Source organism: Melospiza georgiana, chromosome 3 (assembly GCF_028018845.1).
Source record: "Melospiza georgiana isolate bMelGeo1 chromosome 3, bMelGeo1.pri, whole genome shotgun sequence".
Classification (NCBI taxonomy): domain Eukaryota; kingdom Metazoa; phylum Chordata; class Aves; order Passeriformes; family Passerellidae; genus Melospiza; species Melospiza georgiana.
The window spans coordinates 53,533,927-53,543,795 of NC_080432.1; the positions used below are offsets into that span (position 1 = coordinate 53,533,927).

The window sequence follows — 9,869 nt, forward strand, 5'->3', positions numbered from 1 at the left end:
TTCTCCTCTGATCAGATCCACATGAAATTTTTCAAAGGGGAAACTTACACGTATATTTCCATTGTAGAGCAAATTCTGATTTAAGCCCTGCTTTTCATTCACAGAAACCCAGGGCACTTGCATCTCACTACCCTTGCAGGCTTCCCTTCCCTTCCCTTCCCTTCCCTTCCCTTCCCTTCCCTTCCCTTCCCTTCCCTTCCCTTCCCTTCCCTTCCCTTCCCTTCCCTTCCCTTCCCTTCCCTTCCCTTCCCTTCCCTTCCCTTCCCTTCCCTTCCCTTCCCTTCCCTTCCCTTCCCTTCCCTTCCCTTCCCTTCCCTTCCCTTCCCTTCCCTTCCCTTCCCTTCCCTTCCCTTCCCTTCCCTTCCCTTCCCTTCCCTTTCCTCTGTTTCCTTCTCTCTGTCTCTTTCTCTCTCTTTCCTTCTTTCCTTCTCACTTTCTATTTTTCTCACTTTCTCTCTTTCTTTCTGTCTTTTGTTGTTGTAAATGAATGAACAGAGCAGTTTTAAGGCATTTTCTTGACTGGATCAATCTTACAGGAACTATTTAAAAATTGATTTAGTTATTTTAAAGGACTAGTTTATGGCAGCCTTCTCCAAAGTTTTACTGAGGCAAATGCAGATCATAAAAATAATTATAAAAGCATACCTCTTCTTATTTAGCACATGAGAGCACATGTTTTGAAGCTCTCATTCTTTGAAGCTGTTTCATTTAACAGGGAATGGATCTGCATGGGCACATCAGTGCACCATGTAAGGGCAGCAGGCACTGTCCTGTAGCTGTCACAGAAATGTCTCCAGCCTCCTTCTGCAAAGCTCCATAACCAGGTCTGGTCATTGTGGGAAATCAGAAACCTTCATAGCAACAATGGTGGCTTGAACTACAAATACCATTAATCTGGAGAGAATCAAACCCTTTAATCTGTTTTTAATCTTTTTTTAATCACTATATCTTTTAAAGCTGCTTCTTATAAATTTTGAATCAAGTGATGCTTTCTTGTCAGTCTCTGGATTCACTATTTAGCAGGATCACAGGGTCTTATATCCTATAGGTGGGGCTAGGCACTTCTCCTCCTGTCTCTCAGCTCAGGTGCCATGGCAGATGTCTGTATCAAAGGCTCACTTTATTAAATCTTGATCCTTCTTCGTTTTTTCATCAAGAAATATGACTGCCCTCAAAAACCCCTCCTCATTACTTATGTGTCCTAATTATCTTTTCCTCCACAAATATAGGATTTGGCCATTTTTAGTTTTCTTGTTCCTAAGGATAAAATATGCTTCCCAGGAATAATTGGCCTGACTGCCCTTTCTTGCAAAAATACACTCGAAATCCTTGGAAGGTTTCTCTGGAATACTTTTCACATTTTGGAAACACTACTCCAATGCTACGCTATTGCATGAGATGACACTCAATTTACAGGTCATTTTCCCACTTTTTCCACCCCTAGGAAGGCTTTTCCCAAATATATTTTTTGGCCAGGATGTAAAAATACCAAGTAAACTCATTTTTTTATTGTCAGTCTATGACAATTTAATGCCAAGGGAATATAAGGATGAAAAGTAAGATGCTTTTTGCTTTGCTAGGGTGGCTAGTTGCACGTCAAGAATCACCAGAAGTGCTACTTCATAGGACAGGCATTTTTAGCTGATGTCAGTGAAATAAATGGTGCAGGTGGTGCCAACTTTGTGCCCTTTGGCACTCCTCATTGATCAGATGGACCAGGCCATGTGATATCCACTGGTTTCAGATTATGCCTGCACATAGGTATTCTTTCTATGCTGACAATGTTTTACATAAAGAAGGGAAATGAAGGGAGAAGCAAAAGATTGTGCATGGACTGGAAAAAGTAGATGTAAAAATGAAGGGCTGGATCATCCCATGAGCACTGCATTATGGCTCAGGGACCAGGGAGAGCCCTGGATCTCTCTTGAATCCCTCAGGGAAAGCAAATGGCAAAAGCATGCAGGTATGTAGTTGCTGGTCCCCTTCCTTCCAGTGCCCAACAGGCAGCAGTCAAGAGATGGAGATAAGAAAGGATGGCATGTAAATTCTTGGCATAAATTTTGGGGGGGAACTATTTTCTCATTTTTTGTGACACATCCATCGTTTTGTCAGAGACTTAAATATTGAACCTGAGTCTAAAGCCAGTTCCTTTACTGGGGTCACTGCAATCAGCAGCTCCTCATGTGATGTGCATGATGAACTACTCACTGTAGTTGAGGTTATGTTGTTACCACCTCCATAAGCACTCATTAGTTGTTAAACAATGACTGAGCTCATTAAAGAAATGTAGAAATGAGTAATTTTTGTGTAACCACCAGGAAAACAGACCTCTGTAGTGCAGTCTGACAAGTGGCCCAAGAGTGCCTGTGCCCCTGTGCCCTCCTGGGCTCCAGCGGCCGGGAGCAGCCGGCCACACTCACAGGAGTGTCCTCAGCTCAGTCTCTAGTGCACTGAACACCTCTCCCAGTCCCAACACATTTTATCTAACTTTGGTGAGAATGATGGGTGACGTGATAAAGAAAAAAATCCCAGCAGCAAGTACTGGAAAGAGATGAACTGCCTTGAGCATATTGATCATGACATTTCAATTCCAATCTCCAGTTCATGTAATTCTTTTTTATTCTATTCTGTTTATAAACTCAGTGTTGTAATCACAGAATTTTAGGCATGATATTTAGAAATTATCTAACCCCTTTATCCTAGAATGCAATTGCATTTGTCTGCTTATCTTGTTAGTTTATGTTCAACTTCTATTGATTTCAAAGGTTCATATTACGTAAAGTCTTTGACAGGAGCTGAGTATATCTTTACAGGTTCAAAAAGAGGTACGGTGTTGTACATAGGGTGAAGAAATAAAAAAAAGAACAAGAAACCAAGCACCTTTTAAAGGACAATCTGTGGGTTTCTCCTCCTACACAGCATTTCACACTGTAACAGAGCCTGTGTGTTTGTGAGTGAGAGAAGAAGAATGGAGGAGTCAAGGAAAAAAATTGTTGGTCTTGTGGAAAACGCAGAAGCAGCTGCCAGCTCCATGCGTCGTGATGAACTGCTCTTTTCTTACAAGGGAATTCTCTACCCTACTACTGTTTGCAGTCCTGAAATTTTCAAAGCCTTGGAGTCCTTTGAAGCCAGAAGGGATGATGTAATTTTGGCAGGATACCCTAAATCTGGTGAATATATTTTAATTCTTTTTATAAACAAGTTCCTGCAATAGCAAGTCACAAGGTTTATGCTAAATATATGCAATATATTTATGATATGATACATATTATATATTATAGTAAATAATTCCATTTAGAATGTTCACTAAATTTTGTAAAACTGATTTCCTTCTCAAAAAGCACAATAAATGAATCCTGAATATTTGATATAGGAAATTTTCCATTAGACTGTGAAAAACATTCTGATTTTCTTTTCTATAGCATCAAATGTTTTTTGTTGATTTTACTTTTCATAGTTATGAAGTTAAATGCACAAATTGGAGAGAATCAAAACACAGGTTTTTACACCAGAGGTAACTTGATCTCCTGATATTACACAATCTGCTCCCACATGTATGTTTGTAAAGTAAAGAGCTTTATGTTTTGACAATGGAGCCTTCGGTACCTTCAAATGGTACCTTCAATATTCTTTAGTTTTAAGTGGTGTCACAAAATAGCTTACAAAAATATTTTGGTAGTCCTTGAAGTGATTACATTGTTTTTTAAGTATTCTTTAAGGAAAATCAAGAGGACATCTTTCCTAGGGTTGCAAGTTTACCCTACCTATTTCCTCAATCTACCTCAAAGAAATGGTCCACATGCAAGCGAAAGGTTTGGATCAGATCTGCCTGATATATGCTTTAATCTTGCTGTTTCTCTCTTACAGCAATTGGTTCACACTGCTTTACAGTGGATAGTCACAGCTGAGAGGATTGTGCAGTTTTTGCTTTTTCATTGTATTTTCTTTTTGAAGAAATGTTATGCACTGGATTGCACTAGATAAGATTGCAGTGAGAAAGATGTAGGCATCCAGTGTCCAGAAGTCAGGACATGGTAAATCAGAGATGAGAGAGCTATGCAGGCTCTTTGTTATCTTTTGAAGAAAAAGATAATAAGTGGGTCTAGGAAATGTCACTTCAGAGAAAATTTTCTGGCTGCTAAAGAAAATGTGCGCACAATTTTTTGATCTAGCTTTGCTCAAATCTTGAAGTACTGTGACCAATCCTTCTTACAAAGATATTTCCAGCTCATCAGAAAACACTTATAAGTTTTTTAAGTACAAGTTTACCACCTCAGTCTCCCTTACATTTGTCACAATAAAATTTATTACATGCAGGTTTTCCTAGTTGAATCTCAATGGTTCTTCTCCCTGATTAGTCAGTTTACAGTATACAAATTACATTATGGTGTACTGAAGTGTTCGAGTTGGAGAAATATGTCCTTATGAGGAGCAAAGGTAGGATCGTGGGTGGTGATTGACCAGACAGTCAGCTGTGATTGTATGACATGAAAGGAGACCAGGTAACTCACCTGGTAGTACTAGCGCATCTTGACTTCCCTGGTAAATCCATTTCTGTCCATTCTAAAAGTTTTGCAAGCACTTCTGTATTTTTCTTCTTTCAGGCACAAACTGGCTAAGTCAAATCTTAACTGATCTGATAGCCATATCTCAAAAGAAAACACCAGGTAGTGAAAGCAGTGTGAATGCTGAAGAATCAGCAGAATTCCCCTACCTTGAAGTTGGAGATGCTGGGAAATATGAGGTGGGAACAGAATGTGTATGGAAATTATCAACATTATGTGCTTCAAATACCGAATATATGATATATGAACTATTCCATTGTTTGATAAGATATTTCCCATTTTATTTATGTGGCATCTGGTCAGGAGTAATTTACTCTGGACTGTCAAATACAGAACACATACAAATAAATAAACACTTCATTGGGACTGAAAGAAGCACATACCCATGAGATACATAAGAACTTTAGAAATTCAACATAGCATCTTTTGTATTTAAGAAGAGCTTCATGAAGTGTCAAATCATGTAATATTACCATTTGTCTCATTTACTAGCTCTTCCTCCTCACCTCTTGTCTGAGCCTTAAGAGATGCTTCAGCATTCCCAGGTTGCTAATCTGTACCCCACATCTATATTTGATCCTTTGTATAACAGAACAGAAGAGAATTATCACTGAAGAGAACTAGCAATGGATAGTCCTTTTTCCAATTGCTCATGGGCATTTGAACATTAGAGCTACTCAGAGTAGCCCACTAATATCCTAGGAAAACACTCACTAAAAACCCAAAAAACCACTTCAATCAGCCAATAATTGTACATAAGTTCATCAAGGCCACATTTTAGCATAGGTTAATGAAAAGAATACTTGTACTAACTGAACTGTCCACTTTCCCTCATCCAATTCATCAAGCGAATGACCAAATTATCTTCTCCAAGATTTATGGTTACTCATCTCCGTCCTGAAAATCTTCCCAAATCTATCTTCCAAAGCAACGCCAAGGTGAGTGCTGATTTTAATGTATTAAAGCAAACAATTAACGAAATTTCTTATTTTTTTTAAAGAGCCAATGTTGTACTTGCCAATTTTCAGAATCACTCTTTTTTACTTATGCGTTAAGCCTGGCCATTTCTACATCTTTAAGGCTCTACATGTTTAAGAATTGCCATTCACCTCACCTAACCACAGTTTGCCCTTATTGGCCCCTTTGTGACAGTTTCCACAAGAGAGTTACAGGGTTTGAACAAATCCTCCAGAGGCAAAATGAATTTTGATGTGATTTCCTGTGGGAGGAATTTTATGGCATTGTTGCAAGCGAGGTCTTCAATGTGGCAAATTTCCATGAGCATTTATATTTTTGTGAATTTTCCCTGCCACTTAATTGATGAACTATGCTTGTATTGAGAAAAAGATACCTAGATGCGGCATAAATAATTTGGTTCATCTGTAAAAGATAGTAATTCTAGGCAACCATCTTCTTATGGTAACAAAGTAAAGTTTAATATGGCACCTTCTCAATTGGGAATGAAATTGCTACTTCTGCAAGGAGCACACAAGGTACTAGAAATCCCCAACTGCAGTTATAAAGTATATTATTGTTATTTCTTTTTTTTATGCTGTAGTCTGCTCTGTCTTTCTCTATAAATAATTAATTCAATTTTTCTCTAGATATTTTTACTGATTCGTAATCCAAAAGATGTTGCTACATCTTATTACCATTATTCCAATGGTTTGGCACTTCTTCCCTCCTATGAGACCTGGGATGATTTCTTCACCGATTTCATGACAAAGAAAAGTACAGTATATTTTTTCTGTCTACGTCAATTGTCTAATGATTTCTTCTTGTGTAAAAACCTTTGTTCTTTGGTAAATCAGCTTCTCTAGGAATTTTTTGTTTATAGTACAAACCAGAGATTAAAGACAGAGAATTAGAAATTTTCCATGCTCGCCTTACTGCTTGAGGATAAATATTTGTTAAAAGTGCACTTCTACAGTCTTTTAAAATTTGTACAAACTGGTATTTTTCCTGGAAGATGCAGTTCTTCCTTATCTCTATCTTCGGTCCCCTTTACCTCTTGCCCTCCCATATCCAACATCATGTGCCCATGGTGATATATAATCACCTGAATGGCAAATTGAATGAAAGGAATTATTTGGACTAAGTCTAATGCACTAAAAAGGGGACGAATTCCAATGCATTAAAAAAGAGAAAAAGTGATAGCACTGGTTTATAGTTATGAGATTTGGGTACCACATGATTAGCAGAAAGGGGTGTTCAACAAGGTTGTAGACTGGATTAAGGCAGTCTTACAAGAGGGTTGGCAAGATGATAGCTTTTTTGGTGAACTCAAAGCTGTCTTGAAATACAACCAAGTTTTATTTTTCTGACTTACAAATAATATCTTATGTATGAGTCTCGAGCTCAACCTACAATTCCCACCAAACGGTGTAAACTCTGTCATAGACATGATTAATAACACCCTTTTCTGACTAAACTTAATGAGCAAATCTTGTGTAATCATAATTTATGCTTTCTCTTAAATGCATTTTGTTTTATTTAGTGGCCTGGGGATGCTATTTTGAATACCTCTCTGAATGGAACAAGTATGCAGACAAAGAAAATATTATGACAATAACTTATGAAGAGATGAAAGAGGTAAGGTTATCAATAGTTACAAATACTTTACACTTGAAGGGAAATTTTTTTCCTGAATCAATACACCATTACAGATGCAGGGTATCCAAGATGTGTAAGACACATTCTTATTTTAAGAATCTGTTTTAAGGGAAGAAGTGGTGAAATTCAAATTTAAAATTTCAATTTTTCTCTTAAAATTTTCCTTGTGAAAATGATTCTTGTTTTTTATTTATCTGTAAGTCTGGATATGGCATTCAATACCGTGGTTTAGTTGAGGTGTTAGAGCATGGGTTGGACTCGATGATCTCTAAGGTGTCTTCAAAACCAGTCATTCTGTGTGTTCTGTAATATAAGCCCAAATACTTTCAAACCAAAATCAACACTAATCCATCTTTGGGAAGGAGCTCTTGTGTTTTCAGCAGGGTATATTTTACACAACTGTAAATCATATATAATATTTTGTAATCTACAGGAAGCAGCTCATGTCTCTTCCAAAATAATTAAGGAGAAGAGAAACATTATGACCCACCCTAGTCCTGGTGAACACTGTGAATACCCCATGTATGCAGCCAGCAGAGAGATATAGGGAAGTGCAAACACCTTGGAAAGCAGAGTCATTTGTTTGAAAGTCATGCCATATGTTACATTCCTCTTTCCAGAATCCTGCCCAGGTTGTGAAAGACATAGCTACGTTCTTTGGAATTCCTCTGACTGAGGAACAGCTCCAGCTGGTACTAGACAGGAGCAGCTTCCAGTCCATGAAGAAAAACTCAGACAAGACCCATGGGTCATTTGGCAATATTCTTTTTCGCAAAGGTAGGAAGCCCCAAGGGGCTCAGAGGTAGAAATGTGCCACTCTCTGGGACTTGGGCCATCCTTTGGTTCCTTTTCCTGCACTCTCATTATAATTGTAAGGTAGTATCAAGCAGGTTATCCCTGCTTTCCTTGAGAAGAGTATCCAAGGAGAACTGGTGAGGAAGATGCACAGCAAGGGTCTCACAGCAGAGCCACTCTTGGCTGCTCACAGGTGGCTGTGGCTGGCAGGAAGGAGGAACTGTCATGTGTCTGAATTCCTCTCCACCTCTGTGCCTGGATCACCAAGTGTCCAGCCTTTGGAGCTGGCAGCACTGGGCCAAACTCAGCCTGAGTGGAGTGACCACACTTTGTAGGAGAGTATGGGAATCTTCTGAGATGGCCATTGCCAAATTCCTGTTCACTCTTACACATTAGAAGTAAGCCAAGCTAGCAAGAATCCAGATGGACACAAGAGAGGGAAGAGAAGGAAGTAACCTTTGCAGTCTAGTGTGTGGCACATGGACATGAGAAGAGCATCCTGCCTGTCAGAATTTCTGAATATTTCTGCATTTAATATTTCAGTTTTTACCCAGTTATTAAAGCAATAACAGGACAAAAACTGAAGCTCCCAAAGGAGCAGCTCTGCCTCCTGGACGGTGATTCTTAATTAATTCTTCATGATCTTCCACTTCACTAGTCATAGCTGACTAGAGGAGAGAGATGGAGGGAAACAGAATTTTAGGCTGCCTGTTTGAAAATGGTGTCCTAGAGTGCAGTGTGTTCCTTTGCATTTTAGCAAAGGTGATTCACATATATATGTTAGTCCATTGATTGCACAAAATTATATTGGTAAAAAAAATGTTCCATCTGGAAAATGGATCAACATGATTTTGTGTGCAATGCAATAAAAATGACAGTTCTATAGAACAAAAAATGAAATGTCTTGGTTTTCAAGAGTTTGTTCCTGCTTCTTTGAAGGTGGTGTAAGTGACTGGAAGAATCTTTTCACTGATGATCAGAGTAAGGAAATGGACAGAGCATTTGAAGAACATATAGCAGGAACGAAACTTGGGAAGAAGTTGAAGTATGACTTGTACTGCAAAGCCTGAAGACAAATGAAATATGGTTAGAATAAGAACTCTGCAAGGCAGAATCAGACCATCTGAATGCTTTACACTGGAAACCTAGATCAAAGGTTCCAAGCACCTTAGAATTAATGTAGGAGTCATTGCAGCAGCCTTTATAGTGATAGTGACGAGGCTTTTGTTTTAGTGTGAGACTTTAGGCTACACTCATTTGCTAAAGAAGATGGCAACTAATTATATTTACAAAAACTAAACAGCCCTGTTCAATGTTTCACCTGGAAGAAAATGCATCTATTTCTTTCTAGACACATTCTGTCTTCATAGATGATTTCTAATTATTTAGTATGCAGATTATTTTTTCTTCAAAAATGTTTCCAATTAGTCAACATCTTCACAGAAAATATCACTAGCCGAAATAGAGACATAACAGAAGCCTAATATCAAAGGAGATCCTCCATGAATTCAGCACAAAATAAATCAAAGCTAGAGAAAGCTGAATGAAGGGGAATATGGATCTGCATTCTTAAGTCTCTTAATCTCTCTGAATTGAAAATATTAAGATGGATTTCAGATTATGGGCTGATGTTAACATCCAAGAGTCACTTGGAAGCACTCCTTTCTATAGGATCATAGAGCAGCTTGGGTTGGAAGAGACCTTGAAAAATCATCTGGTACAACCTTTCATGGGAAAGGGAGCCTGGATGAGATTCTATCTAGATATCATGTCTTGAAAACCTCCAGTGATGAGGATTCTCCCTCATTTCTGTAGGCATTGTTCCAGCAAATGGTTGTTCTTGCTCTAAGGAACTTACTTCATTTATCAAGATTAAACATCCCCTATTGAAACTTG

The 9,869-nt window shown here is 38.4% G+C and overlaps 1 pseudogene; it reads left to right on the forward strand.

The window, feature by feature from the left end:
* Window positions 1-718: 718 nt before the first annotated feature.
* Window positions 719-9,869, forward strand: LOC131080985 (sulfotransferase 6B1-like; annotated as a pseudogene).